Here is a 17,063-nt window from a genome sequence, read left to right on the forward strand (position 1 = left end):
TACAGCTGGAGCAATAAATGTTTTGATTTCGATTCTAGTTGATGATATCCAAGTAATTTTTTTTTAACTTTTGAAATCACTACTATATATTAGGTACAATATAATATTCACTGGAGAATTGGCTCTGTAATAATAAATTTAAAATCTGCATGAATCAAAATATATATCAGTGTATTTTACGATCTATCAAGACCAGGCGCCTCCACTAGTATTGAAAAAAATGCAATCACTTTTTTATGCATTTATACTGAATTTTTATTATGTTTCTTTAAATGATAGTAAAATCTCGAAATCTAAGATTATGTGATAATGTTTTGTTCCCTGAGCCCCAAATATGCTTGTTCAAAGTCTAATCAGCATAAAATGGCAAAATTAGCCTCCAATTTTATTGATGCGGTAGGTTTTTCGGCATTCAGTATGAGTGGTTTGGCAACAACATTCTTATGTTAAATATTATAGTTAGGTCAACTAGTAATAATTAGGGAATTATGTTCACAGAGGTAAGGCAGGGCTCAGGCAGTTAAACCTTTGGAACAATAACCTGACCTAGGAACGATAGCTTAGAGGAAGTGATATTAGCAGACTGTCAGTAAGAGCATGAAAAGCAGGAATCTGTTATCGAGTAACACAGACGTTAAATTCGATATCTTATCTGCACTTCTAAAAAGCATATGATCTCTTTGCCCCCGATTGTTGTTATAAGCAAACACGTACACAGCATAATATGACCGATCTTCTTCGATTAAGAATGTGTTCAAAATTCCAGACTTTAAAATTCCATAATGCAAAGTCTCCCATCAAGAAGATCACTGCACTGTGTAAGGGATCATTGGAAGGCACTTTAAAGAAAGTAGGTATTATTGTAATAGTCCGGTTGCATTATGATACGCAACACTGGCATCATTCTGAAAAAAAAAAGAGCTTCGTTGGTGAGCAGACCTTTCTGTTATCAGAGTCGGGTTCATCTCAACCCAAAGAGGTCTGTCCTCTCAAATATAACCTCTTTCTGGGGGAGGTGTTTATTGCAAATTTTGTGAGGCGCTCGTACTGTAGAATACTGACAAATCAATTCCCGGCTATTTTTTACACGACTTAAATTATTTCTTTCTGGTGAAATAGTTAGCTGTTTTGTAACACACATCAGAGTCTTCAGCAAAATGTTTTTAACATCATACACTTTCTGCCAGGTTACCCAGATTGAACTGATAACCATAAAGCTATTATATTGAGAGAGGGGATATATATTACGGCGACAGAACGAATATGAAATTTTCGTTTTATATTACATGGAGTAACTATATTATGAACGTGTGTCTAAGTCGTATATCGCCTAGTGGTATAAAACATATGACAACAGATACATTGTAACAAAAGATACATTGTAACAACAGATACATTGTAACAACAGATACATTGTAACAACAGACATGTAACAAAAGGAACAAATAACAGTTCTCTGGAGTTGTAGCATCGGGACAATCGGAGAAACATACCTAGTTCGTCCCTGATTTTGTTTGACAGGTGCTTGATAATAGCTGCAAAGAAGATTCATCCTAATGAAACAACAAATCTCGGGTTGTTTTTTTTCAGCAACTTTTATTGCCGATGTTTCCCCATTAGAAAGCTTTTACTGGTTGTAGATAAACGCATTCTGATCCCCTCTACTGGGAACCATCATCGTCCGACTCTATCCATTCTCTATCACTTCCAATTCTTAACTGATCAAATCATCGTATTTTTCCAAACTCTTCCTAGTTCCACGTTACTTTAAAATGGCCTCGGCATAAGACTAGATCAGACTCCAGAGGTCGACCATAACAATCGTTGACTAGCAATACCTTCGGCGTTGCTCTGCTATATCTAGCACTATCATCTTATTGACTATATGTTATAACTCTTTCAAAATTTTTTTGGCGGTTTCTGTTTTTAACGTTTGAATTTTTATATAGCCAAACAATGAATAAATATCTTTTGTACTCTCTTTCTATGTTATAAAGTCGCATGAATCAGCCTGGTAAGTCTTTTGATTCTCTTGATCCTCTTCCCCAATTCTTTCAAGAATTCGGTACTTACATGTGAAGGTTGCTAACATCCATAGTAAAAGAGATGCTATGAAATCGACATGATATGGACTTCAGTCTACGTCGGTATCCATCCACTTCATGATACCAACCTCTCACTTTCCCTTTTTTGTTTTAATTTTCTTATCATTTTGTTTTATCTGGAGATGGAGTATTCTGCCGGATGCTATACATTCACCTACTATTTTAATCACTCGAGCACTTGGTTTATCGGGTATATTCGTCAGCTTTTATTTGTTCATTCATTTTGCTGAGTCCGAATCCTTCTATGATTACTGGAATAATGGAGATCGTCCTTAAATTCCAGTAATTCTATGTGATTATAATATTCAGATGTCTAATAAGCTACAGGAATAAATCTGCACTGTTTTAGCATATATTTCCCTAAGAATTAGCACTCTTGTTTCGCTAGCGTCGAGTGAACTTGAATTATTCAGTGGTGTCATCATTTGGAAAAAGGACACAAAAAATAAATAAAAATAGCATCTATCGCAAGAGGTTAACTGTCATTTTCTCGCTGTAATAAGTTCTTGTGGTCTCATGAATATAGTTCATTTAAATAAATGTACAGGGTCGCCATAAGTAACTATGTATTTTCTTTTGTGCGTAACGTTGGTGATATTTGAGCATTTCTTCTATTTCTTGTTCCATACAAAAGCGGAAATATTTTTATAGTATCGTTGAACTTAAGGAACAAAGCAGTACCGGCGAACTGTACACTAAAGTATGCCGCTCAGTCCCTGAATAATTATAAACGTACACCGAGCTCTATGGAAAGCAAACGACGCTTTAATAACTGTTTTAATAAATAGATTAATAGAAATCCACTGTTTGGTGAAAATGAAATTCAAAACATGGCCGTCATAACATTACTCTTAGTATTTTACATGCATAGAGTAATATTACACATTTTTTCTAGCCTTTGGTAAAGGGAGGGGGTCTCTGAAAACACATCTGTCCTAGTCAACAGTAATAGTAAATTTCTAAATTTAGGCACAGATAAAGAGTGGGGAAAATTATTGACAGTAGTTTCAGCCAGACGAGTGTTTCTCGTGAAAGATTGGCGAGGGGGGGGACGAGAGATTGGAGGTCAGACGAGCACTTTCCATGGAAATAACGATAAAACAAAGACAGGCTCGCAATGTCTCTTCTGTGGGAGATAGGCTGCAGGGAAGAGAAAAGGGCATCCCCCACTAAACCACGAAGTCTATTTTGTACTCTGTCAAGGCAGGATAGGCTGTTTTTAGCAGCTCCTGCCCAGTTGTGGCAGCAATACTCCATCCTTGGTCGTACTTGGCTTTTATACAGATAGAGAATTGCATCAGTAGTGATATATCTTCTGGAGCAGTAGAAGGATCCCACCATTTTCCCAGCGTCCTTGGTAACAGACTTGATGTACGTGTTCCATTTCAGATCAGGAGTAAAGGTCAAGACGAAACTGTTAAGTAAAGTTAATATCAAGTGTCTTTTTAACTGAAACTCTGGTGACCCCTTTTTTCTTCATCTCAAACAAGCCCAGTCAAATGAATACAGATGCTGCTACAAAATAGTTATGTCCAATAACCATCTTATATCATCCACAACCCCACACAACTATACAGGTCTAAAATAATAGCATTTTATAATTCAACATTCGTAACAATATTTGGACAGGTGTCGTAATAATCATTAAGTGTGCAGACATTAACACATATACCAAGAACAAAAACTTAACTATGAGTAATTTTTAATAATTTTTGGTCCCCCGACAAAAGGAGGTGGACCTGTAAATTCATCCTTGTCCGTTCGTTTGTTCGTCCGTCCGTTTGTCTGCACTTTTCTCAATAACTACTTGTAATTTTTTAAAATTTTGCATAAGCATTAAACATGATATGAGTAAAAAAAGTAACAGAATGGATTTTTCGGGAAAGCTCCGGTTGTCCCCTCAGGGGTGCCTTTCTGGTTAAAATGGCTAAAATTGACATTTTTGTGCTTATTAAAAAATTGATGCCTTGGATTTTTATAAAACTTTCTGAAAAGTTGTAACTAACTTATTTCTATATAATTTTGTTTGTCTATGCTTCGCAATAACTCTTGGTGTTCCCCAGGGGTTCTTTTAGGACTAATAAAAACACTCCATTTTGGGGGGACTATTTTGCCATATTTGTCCAAAATTTTTTGTATATGTCTATTTAGCAGTTTTGCATGGTGCTGAACTCAAATTTCAATATGTTAAGGCTTTGGGGACCTTTGGGGCTAAATGGGGGGTGCAAATGATGGACTTAGTCATTTTTTCTTTTTTGCATGATGCAGAACTTAAATTTACATATGTTAAAGCCTAAAACTGCACCGTTTGTTCATTTTCACTAGGATTTGACATCCCCTGGGGACTTTGGGGGCTAAATGAGGTGGGATGCTGAACTTAGTCATTTTTTTATGCCTCGTTCACTGTGCACCCACGGGGGCCATGCATGCTTCACTTGTTTTATCTACATGTGCAAAAGGATCCTCTTTGCGAGAATGTTGCTTTTGTAAAAGTACTTAATTTTATTTTATAAACCGTCTCTATCTCTGTGTAATCTTTGGTTAGTGCTAATCATATTAATTTATCTGCATTTGGTCTGTTGTATTTGGTCGGCGAAAGCCTTGGTTGTGGCACGCGTACGCACATGTGCCGTGTCTGAAAAGAAAATACTGGAAAATAGAAAAGGCCGTGTGTTTGGGTTTTGATATTACTTGCAAAATTTCGGTAGTAAATATTCTCTCGCGTGTGATCGATTAAAAAACTGCTTATTTAAGCGTTTGTCCATTCTAAAGTCGATATTAAAAAACAACATTCGCTGCTACTGCTGTTCCCATAAATTTGTCATTATATCTCTAAACAATGTTTGAAATATCGATGTCATTATCTCACAAATATGTTCTTATGTGTAAATGATCCTCTTTGCGTGGGGGTTGCCTTTGTAATAGTACTACATTACTAGTCTAATTTCATTTGTGGATCATTTCTCCCTTAGTCTGGTCTTTGGTTAGTACTGATCATAGTTATCTAACTGTTGCGATTAAGAAGAGCCGACATTCTCACAATGGCAATTGATCCTCCATGTTGACTATTAAAGGAGCCTCTGCCAGTCATGATGTTCAGATCTTTCTTCTGAACCCCACAACCTTTATACTTGTTTGGTGTCACTTTACTTGTAACTGTAAAATAAAGAAGTGAATATCACTATCGAAGAAATGATTAACAGGGAGTTTTGTAACATCGGTTTGATTAATCTCCCTATGTGTGTAAAGAAGTTTCTTTGTGTGAGGTTGCTTTTGTAATAGTACTCCATTACTAGTCCATTTCTTCTCTGAGTGATCTTTGGTTTGTATAAATTATCATAGATCTAGTGATTCCTTTGTTATTATTTTATGGTTTTTCTCATTTAGATACCTACTAAATTCTTTATTTTCGCGTTAATTATTCATTTTATTATTTTTACTACTTGAGGTGCCGGCATTTATTTTCTAAATAATATAACTAGCAAGCTGAGTTGTCTTCATCTAAAGAATAGAGTCAAATGAAGTATGAATATACGGCTTAAACACCCATGGAGAGATTGACCAACCAAATGCGCATACACCAACAAACGCTTGAATGTAGAACCTTCTATGAAATTGTCTATAAAAAGCACACGTTTAGAAAGAAAAGAAATCAGTTTGATCCAAGCTCCTGCTCAATCATACTGTCATATGAAGTTATGATACAATTTACTGGCATTTTTGCATCAACACAAATGGCCAACTTATAAACAACCCTTTTTTTATCTGCTGAAAAACATGATGCCAACTATGGAAGCAACAATCTTCATTTGCTCTTTTCTTAATAACAACAACAACAGCAATGATATCACTACGACAATATTTGACCATGCTAGGCGATACCCAATTATCATCATCATCGCCAATGAAGCAATAAATTATCAGTAGAATCATGAATGGCAAAGTGGATAATAAATTATTTACAAACATATTACCATCGGACTACTTCTCTACAAACTACAACATTGTCGTCTTGAAATCTAATGTCAATGAATAACTACTTGTCATAAACTGTCCCCCATAAGTAATCAAACTTTGTCTATTCCATTAATCATTTATAATATTGTCCATCATTAAACTGACAATATATTCATCTTGTTAACTTCTACCGTCACGTGGCTTTTGTCCTTGATAAATGATGATATGTTAGCAAGCAAAACCAAAACCAAAAACTCTACAAGGCTGTAAGAAATTACCAACAGTGCCATGAACAAAACTGTTACATTAATATAATGTTGGTTCTCGTACGTATAGCAATACTCAACAAAAATTCCTGAATAAAGGCGAATAATTTAATTACTTGCCCTCTGAATTATTCCGTTTCGTTGTAAATACATACCAATACGCACGCACCTGCGAACGCAATTTTTCGCAACACTTTCTTTCTCGGAATAAATATTGTTCATTATGCTAATTGATAACCGTTGTCCCTTTTCTTTTCTTTACGTTTGTCGTGTTTTAAACTATTTTGCAACGTCCTCGACAAAGCAATCGACTTTATTATGGTTAGTTCACTTTGTGCATGTACACGAACATTGCGAAAGAATCCTAATTGCAGGGTTCAATTACCGAGCCAAAGGACCAAAGAACTGTTTGCAAGTCTATTTTATCTCAAATGGTCCATTCTCTCTCTCTCTCTCTCTCTCTCTCTCTCTCTCTCTCTCTCTCTCTCTCTCTGCCAATTTAATGGGGATAATTTAAAGTTATCTCTTTCTCTCTCCTTTTTTTTTCTTTTATCTATGTTGAATCTTACCTTCACTCTTTCTTTTGGGGAAGGGGTTTATCAACTATTCTTTAAGATCTTCCAACTTTAAACCTAGAAATATTTTTTTATTATTATTTTTACTATTAGAGCTCATGTTCATCGCTTCTCAATAAAATTATCCAAATGCAGAGGATAGAGTGTTTCATTCTCTCTCTCTCTCTCTCTCTCTCTCTCTCTCTATATATATATATATATATATATATATATATATATATATATATATATATATATATATATATATATGTATATATATATATATATATATATATATCCTGTTATCAGATATAAGAGATTTTCCCTTTCTTTTTCTTTCCTTTATTTACTAAAATAGACCTTTTCCGCGTATGTTGACCTTTCTACTTCCCTGCAAGCAATTATCGCCATAACCACAAATACATTTTGTTATCCTACTTCAGCAATGATAAACATCTAACATCACTCAGAGAAGAAATGGACTAGTAATAGAGTACTTGTCGCATTTACAAAAGCAAACCCAAATGTCCTTTATACTCACAAACCAATCTTTCCTTCTGACAAGCCAATTTTCATTCGTTATCGTTGTGCTATATAATAATATACTTGGCAATATAATAATATACTTCGTTCGATTTTTTTTTAATATTGGTCCGGCTAAAAATATGATAATATGATTTTTTCCTCTCATAAAATTCAAAAATATTATAAGATTAGTCTTTCTTACAACTAAAATGTTATTTCTTTTTTTTTATTTATGTTTAAAAAATGCACAAGCAAATAAAAATCCAAAATTGATATGATTTTACTGCATCCAGAGCAATGCCGGGTCGGTACAGCTAGTAAGATTACTATTATTACGAAATCCAGAATCAAATCTTATAGGGATTTCCTTTATAAAGAGATACGATAAATTTTAACGAGGATCATGTAATCCATTTCCTATTCCGATTCATCAGAGCATCGTCATATTTGATCCAAACATTGCGTTTACATCAATTAGAGACCTAACATAGTGATATGGGACAAAAAGGGGAGAGTAACAACCCTAGTAAAAGTTAGTGTCTCTAATGATGTTGGCTTAAACAAAGTTGAGAGGACAAATGTCTCGGAAATGGGGAACTAATAGAAATGAGCAAAAGAAATTCAGACCCAAATGTGTTTAAAATGAGCCAAGTTTATTTAAACAAAAAGTTATCAATTGCCTTTATTTCCCAAAGCTGGGGTTTAAAAAAGACCTTAAAACATTTAAAATACGAAAAAGAATAATACAAAAAAGACGACAATTCTTACTTGTAAGAAAGGCTGAAAGAAAAAACAGAAAAGAGTCCATTTTTTAAATTTAGTCTTTCTTTTAACGAAATGTTCAGTCTTTCCATAAAATGTTTTTTTTCTTTCCCGAAAGGAATAATAAACAAAAAGTTTCTTTGACCTTAAATGGGAGAAAGAATTAAAATAATTTTCCTTTGTGAAGGCTCAGGTACCTTTTAATTCAAAAGGGAGAAACAGAAAACCATAAAGCCGCTTTGGTAGTAATAATGCATCGAACGGATACCATAATACTTAGTTCGCTGCACCTTATCGTAACAAATATCTATACAAAATTTCAGCCAGATCGACTCAGTAGTTTCTAAGAAGTGGAACGATGGAACAAACAGGACGACAGATAAAGAAAAAACTATATATATATATATATATATATATATATATATATATATATATATATATATAGCTATTTCATTTACTCACATAAAATTAATATTCGAAAGTATAGATTTATGCGTAAACTTTAAGTATTTACTTCAAAAGTGCTCAATACGTAGGTAGAGCTAGTTAGTAATTTATAAAATATATATGGCGATTAAGCTACACTTTTACAATTTTTCATGAAGGCATAATTTACATGGGTCGTCTAAATGCCTACACGTGGTAGCTTGTCTTATTATTTTCCATTCGACTACCGGCGAATGTCCGCTTTCTTTGAGTTCCCAGTATTTATTCGCTAGTGTTGTTTTTATACACTAACCTAGTTCTAAAACAGATCCTTTGTTCGATAAAATGCATGCCCATTGGCTGATAGGAAGGGACGCGGTAGATACTAGAAAGCTGATTGGCTAACTAAAATCCTCAACAGAAGAGGACCATATAAAAACGAGAAACAACCACAAAATTCACGCATAAGCCTGACGAATCCTAAAGTGGATGAAACGCCGAATATTCAGTGTAGCTTAATCACCATATATATTTTATAAATTACTATATATATATATATATATTTGAGAGAGGGAGAGAGAGAGAGAGAGAGAAAGAGAGAGAGAGAGTTATCAAGGAAAAAAACTTTCTTAAACTTTTTCTCTCTCTTTTGGGCGGAACTTTTTAATTGACCATGCAAACTAAAATTAAAAGCTGATCAGAGACAAACGCATATATAACCATTTAAAAGTTTGTTTTTAATTGTCCTTTATCCGAAACTGCCTATATGTCACAAGTAATTTGATCAATAAGACATTCTGGTCTATCAAACATTATTTCTTTTTTTTAGATCCGTGTTCGTCAAACAAAGGATTTCATACTGCAATAAAAATACAAACGAATAGCGAAGTGGATTTGATTAAAGCTAATCCTCAGTATGTGCCGACGGACAAAAATAACACCGTATTTTATCGGAAAAGATCGATTCCCAAATGACCTAGGATATAATTCATCTAACAAAGAAATACAAAAAAAAAACAGAAATATATAGAAATAGAATAGTTCACTCAATATAAAATAAGGGGATTTAGATAGTTTATTTTTCCTGTCAAATAGTTTTTCCAACTTTAGTATTTCTCGTAACAAAATGACACCCGACGCTCTTGAGTAGACCGCCATATGAGAACAGGGGTCGAACGTTCTAATTTAACTCGTGTCTCTCTGTACTCAAGGAATATAGAGGGAGGCGCAAGAAAAACGCAATTAACTTTGATTAAAAAACTCAATAATCGAGAACACATGAGACCACTAAAAATTCCAAAAGCGAAAAACAGAGTTTATTTAATTGAATTAAGTGAATTTAAATTCTCCCTAACTAGAAATTTTTGGAATTTGTTATTTTATCTATTTATTTATTTTCTTTCTTTTTTTCCGTCAGTCCAACAGTCGTGCCGGTGGTGTGGATGATGAGTCTCAATCAAACCCACTTCCTCCATGAGCAGATCATGCTTAATATTACAGACATAGCTGTAGAAATAGAACGGCACCAAAAGATGGTTATCCATGTGGGTATGGAGTGTCCACTGAAGAATCCGGCATTGGTAGCAGAAGAGTCTTTAACTGATTGTTATTGGCAGTGCACAACAGTGAGTTGATAGAATTTAGTAGCTTAGGTATTCATAAATAGAAAAGAAAGTTCAAGAAAGTGTAGCACATAGGAACACATGGTAAAACAAGAGGAGACACGGTATCACATTAGGACAAATGGTAACACATTAGGACAAATAGTATCACATAAGAACACATGGTAACACATTAGGACACATGGTAACACATTAGGACACGTGGTAACGCATTAGGACAAATGGTATCACATTAGGACACATGGTAACACATTAGGACACATGGTAAGACATTAGAGAACATGGTAACATATTAGAACAAATGGTAACACATTAGAACACATGGTAACATATTAGGACACATGGTAACATATTAGGACACATGGTAACACATTAGGACACATGGTAAGACATTAGAGAACATGGTAACATATTAGAACAAATGGTGACACATTAGAACACATGGTAAGACATTAGGACAAATGATAACACATTAGCACACATGGTAACACATTAGAACAAATGGTATCATATTAGAACACATAATAATATGCTAACCTTGTACCGAGTTATTTATCGAAATCAGTGCATGCCTCGTTTGTACCTACCCAGGCGAGAAGGGGGTATGGGGCTCTCGGAAGTCAATCATCAACACAGAGCCACAATCGTCAGCATAGGTCAGTACATAATAAGTTCCTGTAACCCCAAGCTTATGAAAATTAAAGACCATTATCAGAATCGAGCAAGTAGCACAACATCTATAACACAACTTGCCACTCATTTTGGAAAAGATTGCCTTACAAATGATACTGAGAACCCAAACAAGCCTGCCACTGACATAGCCCAGAAAAGTCGGAAAAAATACACTAGCCAGTTCCATAGTGTTAAAACAGAAAAATGGACCAACCATAAACGGGCAAAATACCTACCGACTGAACTATCCCAAGAATATATTGATAGGGATGGTTCCCTGGACTGGCTCAAAAGAGGATCCCTCCATTACGACCAAGAGAGGTTGATATTGGCTGCACAAGACCAGGGCCTCATGACAAACGCCTTCAAAAAGATGTGTGGTCTAAGCAACAATAATAAATGCAGGTTCTGTAGCACTGAGGTTGAGAGTGTGGGCCACCTGATTTCTGGTTGCAAAGTCCTACTTGGAGACGGTTATTATACAGATCGCCATAACGGAGTTTGCAAATACCTTCACTGGAAGATATGTAAGAAACTCAACATTCAGTGTAGTAAAAACTCCTGGGAACATACACCCGAACGAACAGTTGGGAATGACAACTACACTATTCACTATGACTACATAATCCCTACTGCTACATATCTTGAAAATGCAGCTGTTAAACCAGATATAGTGATTTGGGACAGAGCAAACAAAAAAGCGACCGTAATAGAGGTAAGTGTACCCAATGATACAGGGCTTAACAGAGTTGAGAGGGAAAAGATTACAAAGTATCAAGGACTTATGTATGATATGAAACGAAATTGGAAATTAAAAGACGTTTCAATTATACCAGTCATCATAGGAGCAACTGGGCTTATGAAAAAGAACTTTAAAAAGTACATAGCAAGCATACCCGGTGAACCAAGTGCAAGTGAAATACAAACGATTGCACTGAAAGGGACGGCTATAATCCTGAAAAGATCTCTTGGTTGGACTCACTAAAATAGGGGTAAATGTCAGACATCTGGTTGGATGTCCCATCCCCTAGAAGAAAAAGTTTAAGAAAAATGAAAAAAAAAAAGAGATACATTAGGACAAATGGTAATACATCGGACACATAGTATCACATTAGGACACATGGTAACACATTAGGACACATGGTAACACATGCGGACAAATGGTATCACATTAAGACAAATGGTAACACATTAGGACAAATGATATCACATTAGAACACCTGATATCGCATTAGAACACATGGTATCCCCATTAGGAAATAGTATATCACATAAGAACACATAGTTACACATGCAGACACATGGTAACACATTAGAACACATGGTAATATAGTAGGACACATGGTAACTTATGCAGACACATGGTATCACATTAGAACATTGATAACACATTAGAACAAATGGTATCACATGAAGACACGTGGTAACACATACTCAACCAAACTCGCTGCATTCCTGTCTTGGAATCCAGTAAGACCAAGAGACCGCAAGAAAGATATACTATACCATATTTAACTGGTCAACTGAGAAGAGGAAAATTTATATTGTTAACTGGAGAGAACGTAAATACCTATGGACACTGTCCTTGCGTGTGTAAGGATTCTCTGTGTCATGACAATCTGACATGAGGATACCTTTCCCTAGAAGTAAACCCTGACCAAATATTCAAAATCACATAGTATTTGCAATTAAAATATCTTCTCGATATGGCTTACCCACAGTGGTTTATACGAGGAATGGTGCATCTTCTTCAACTGATGTTGCTTATAGTTACAGCACTTAGGTGGATATTCCACTAGACTAGATGAATTCTTGTCTAGGAATCCAGTAAGACCAAGACACCACAATGAAGGTATGCTACAACATATTTAAAAGGTCAATTGGGAAGAGAAAAATTAATATTTTTAACTTCTTTGCTAACTTAACATTTGAGAATTAAAGGAGAATTTAATAGAATATTCGAATATCTATGTATCTCATACAGAGGCCAAGTGTTAGCCCCTAGAAAAAGTCCTTTTTATTTTCTGAGAAGTTCGACTGAAGTAAGATGAAACAAAAAAGCACATGGTGGCATATCACATTAGAACACATGGTATCCCCTTAGGAAACAGTATATCACAAGGTAGCACAGTTTTTCACATCCACACGCTTACCTGTGTGTTATCGCTAGTGAGTAATCAAGGACACAAATCAAGTAGGAAATTATTTTCTGCAAACAGTTTGATCTTCATTCTTCAAGCGTTGCTTCTCATGTGTATGTGTGGTCGCCGATCTCTGTTCGTTTGATCGTCCAGTGGCTTGATCTCTGTTACTCAAGATGAATAAATTTCATGCATGAAAACACAAGGTGGCTGTTGACGATTTCAAGGTTTATTGAAAGAAGATTTTTTTCGAAAGAGGAGAGAGATAATTAAATTAATCCTTGTAAAAAAATGATAATCTAGGATTATTTCCTTCCTCATAATATGTAAACTACCATGAATACTTTCTTATCTAATTTAAGAATTTGTTGACGAACGGCAGTCTCAAAATTCACTTAAGTATCCGTTTGGTTGACACGTATTGTCTCTTCAGTTCCAAGACCTAAACTGCCCGAAAACTCTTTTTCAAACCCCAAACATGTAATCTAATTTCTTAAGTAATGACCACCTGTATCTCGCTGTGGTTTGTCTCTGGAGTTGGCCCCTGAACCGCCATCACTTAACTTCACTGGAGCACTAGGTATATTTCCATTCATCGGCAGGCCATACTGAAAATGTACTTAAATGACACACTCTCTCATAGGACCACAATATATAATAGTATAACCATTTCCTACTGTGAGGTTCTAATATTTCAACATAATAGTTTTGCATGTTGTCTCATTATGTCGATTAAACTGTCCATTCCTCTCAGATATTAATCGCAAGGCATATAAAGATTATGCAACTAGTATGAATTTTGCGAGTATTTCATTAAGTACATGTCAGAACGGCCTGGCAGTTAACGGAGATGAACCCCATGCACCTGCTCAGCTCTTTAGACAAAACACACTAGAAACAGGTGTTGGTTTGTTAAGATGGACATTGCATCATGTGTTTCAGAGTTTCGGGGCAGTTTGCGTTGGTTAAGCTGAGAGACAAGACACAATCTAAGAGAAATTCCCCAAGATCTGTCCATTCATAGACCAATTTTTAATTAAGTAAGAAGAAAGTAATTTTAGCTTATCTTTTATAAGGAACAAATTTTCGGTCTCTCCCCTTTCTGAATGAATCTTTCTCCCCAATAAAACCTTTAATATCGCCAATAAGTCTCCTTGTGTTCCCATGCATGAGTCTTGTTCGTCTTGAGTTAGACAGCCAACTCCAACTATTAGACAATGCAAGAAACAGCCACATGGAAGGAGCGATAATTAGGAATTAGAACCGAACCACACATGTATCTCCTGTAATTATTTATCACCGACAGTGGTTCTGCAGTGAATGTGACAGAGCATGTCAACAGGAATATCATAATCTCAGTTTCATTCGCCACAGTTCGATTTTGACATTATTTATTTTTTAATTGAACATGCAGTTGGCAACTTGATGGAAAACTCTGTTTATTTCGTATCAAATTTCATTATATTTTCCTTTCTCTATGTTCTTAATCAATACTTGGTGGTACGTGGTCTTGTAGTCCAGAGAACTGAAGCAGCAATACTTTTGTCACCTTGTATATTATATCATTTATTCTAGACAGACGGAATGCGTTCGGCAAGTTATAGTGATTCATCAGTTTTGGTGCAGTCCACGACCATCCTTTGTTAATGATTAGCCCCAGAAGACTTGAGCCGTGGCTACCGAGAAAGAAGGCCGATACATATGACAGCGTAACGTCACTTCCTAATTAAGTTGTAGGTATAGACAGCTTCCGGTATTCAACCACGTGGTCATGCTAACAGGCATAAAAATATATGGCTACTAATATGTGTTACCGATTGTCCATGTATGTTCTAAAGAAACAGAATAATTCTCCATTCGGAAAATAATTATTATAATTGCACATTTGGGATAATTTTAATCAAAATATCGTAAGTGAATTCGTGTTTGAACTTTTATTTTTATTGGAGAAAGTCGAATATTTCATTTTATTTATTTTTTTTTTTTTACTGTAAAACAAACAATTTTTGGGTTTGTATTACTGTACACATAGATTCGAAAAAGTTGTCAAAAACAAATATATAACAAATAAATGTTATCAAAAGCAAGATAAGTTATTTTTCTACCAAACTGGATATATTTTTCGTGTTTTTATTCAATGTAACGTGCTTATTCAGCTCGAAAAACATACATTGTTTACCGATGTATTGGAAAATTCAAAATGGCGTCCGACTCTCTCTTTAACACGGTAAGTTCGGGAAAAGGTGTCATAAATAATAAACTAGACAAAATACTATTAAAAAACCACCGAATATATGTCAACTTATGTCACGGTAATATATATTGAGCGAGTTACTAACAGTATTTTGTCTAGTTTTATATTTATAGCACGTTTTACTAAACTTACCGTGTTAAAGAGAGAGTCGGGCGCCATTTTGAATTTTCCAATACATCAGTAAACACAGTATGTTTTTCGAGCTGAATAAACATGTTACATTAAATAAAAACACTGAAAACATATCAAGTTAGGTAAAAAAGTAACTTATCTTGCCTTTGATAACATTTATTTGTTATATATATATATTTTTTGACAACTTTTTCGAATCTATGTGTACAGTAATACAAACCCTAATTTTTGTATAATATTTTTCAGTTCGTTCTTTTAATAATAAATAAAACTTTTCACTGAGTATTTTCAAATATTTTAAAGTAAGCATTTTTCACGGCAGTGTTTTTTTTTTTTTTTTTTTGTTACGATTGGTGAATTATCAGTATTTTAGCACGGGGCGTAATTCATTTCTTTGAAATATATTTAAAACTTCAATTTTTTTGTTTTTTATAACATTTTAACGATAAATAATTTAGATAACGAGTTTGTTTTACTGTATACATAGATTCGAAAAGTTGTCAAAAAACAAATATATAACAAATAAATGTTATCAAAGGCAAGATAAGTTATAAACATTTTTCTTTTTAAAATATATTGATAAACGTTGCATGATTTTCGAAGCGATTACACGTTTTAAAGTGAGTAAACCCACTAAAAACCTTCCCAGATAGGTAGAAGAGTAACTTATCTTGCCTTTGATAACATTTATTTATGATATATTTGTTTTTTGACAACTTTTTCGGATCTATGTGTACAGTAATACAAACCTAAAATTTAATTTAACTTAAAAATAATATTTAAAATACACGTGCGTACACTGCACAAGCACCCTTATTATTATCATAATAATAATAGTAATAATAATAATAAAAAAAACTTGTGTAGATGACATAGACTGGCGCCACACCACACCAACTAGTTGTGAAGGGTCAGAGAGAATGGAAAGACCGAGGTGAGAGAGTACTGACCAAATCTCCACTGGAAGTGTGCAGTTCAAATCTGGTACCTTGGGGAGGCATTTTGTCGCCCAAACCCCAGGAAACACCAATGGCCGATGCCAACGAGAAATCAGTGACAACGGTTGTTGCGATAACATGCAATCATCTGCACAAGTGGTCAAAAGGTGGAGAACACTGGAAATCTGGGAAGACTTGTCACTTGGTCTCCAGGGAACACCACAGGTTACTGCCAGTGAGCAATCACTGATGATGGCTTGTGAGACAACTAATACGCTACACATTTTGATGAAAAACATGGGAAAAAATGGACATAGAAGAACAGAAAACCAAAACTTTAAATATAATTTCTGTATTTAAAGTAATAGTTATTTAAATATTTCAACATATAATTTTGTGGAGAAAATCCAGCTTCCTAATAAGGGGCACTCTGGATAGGAACAAAAATAATCTCAGTCATGAAAGATTTCTCCTTTACTGACCGAAGACAGAAAAGGTAAAGTGTGGCACCAAAACAGATACTACACTGTGATCTTGTTCTGAAGGCCAAAAAATATTTGTTTAATGTTTCTTTAATTGTTTGTTCCCTAAATTCATAATTCAGTTTTATCAGAATTAAATTGTATATTGCTTTAAAATTACTTAATTTTACATAGATAATGTTTATATTTTATATTGAATAAAGTTCAGTTTAAGTAGTAATCGAACT

Source organism: Euprymna scolopes, chromosome 13 (assembly GCF_053919585.1).
Source record: "Euprymna scolopes isolate OS-2025 chromosome 13, ASM5391958v1, whole genome shotgun sequence".
NCBI classification, from domain to species: Eukaryota; Metazoa; Mollusca; class Cephalopoda; order Sepiida; family Sepiolidae; genus Euprymna; species Euprymna scolopes.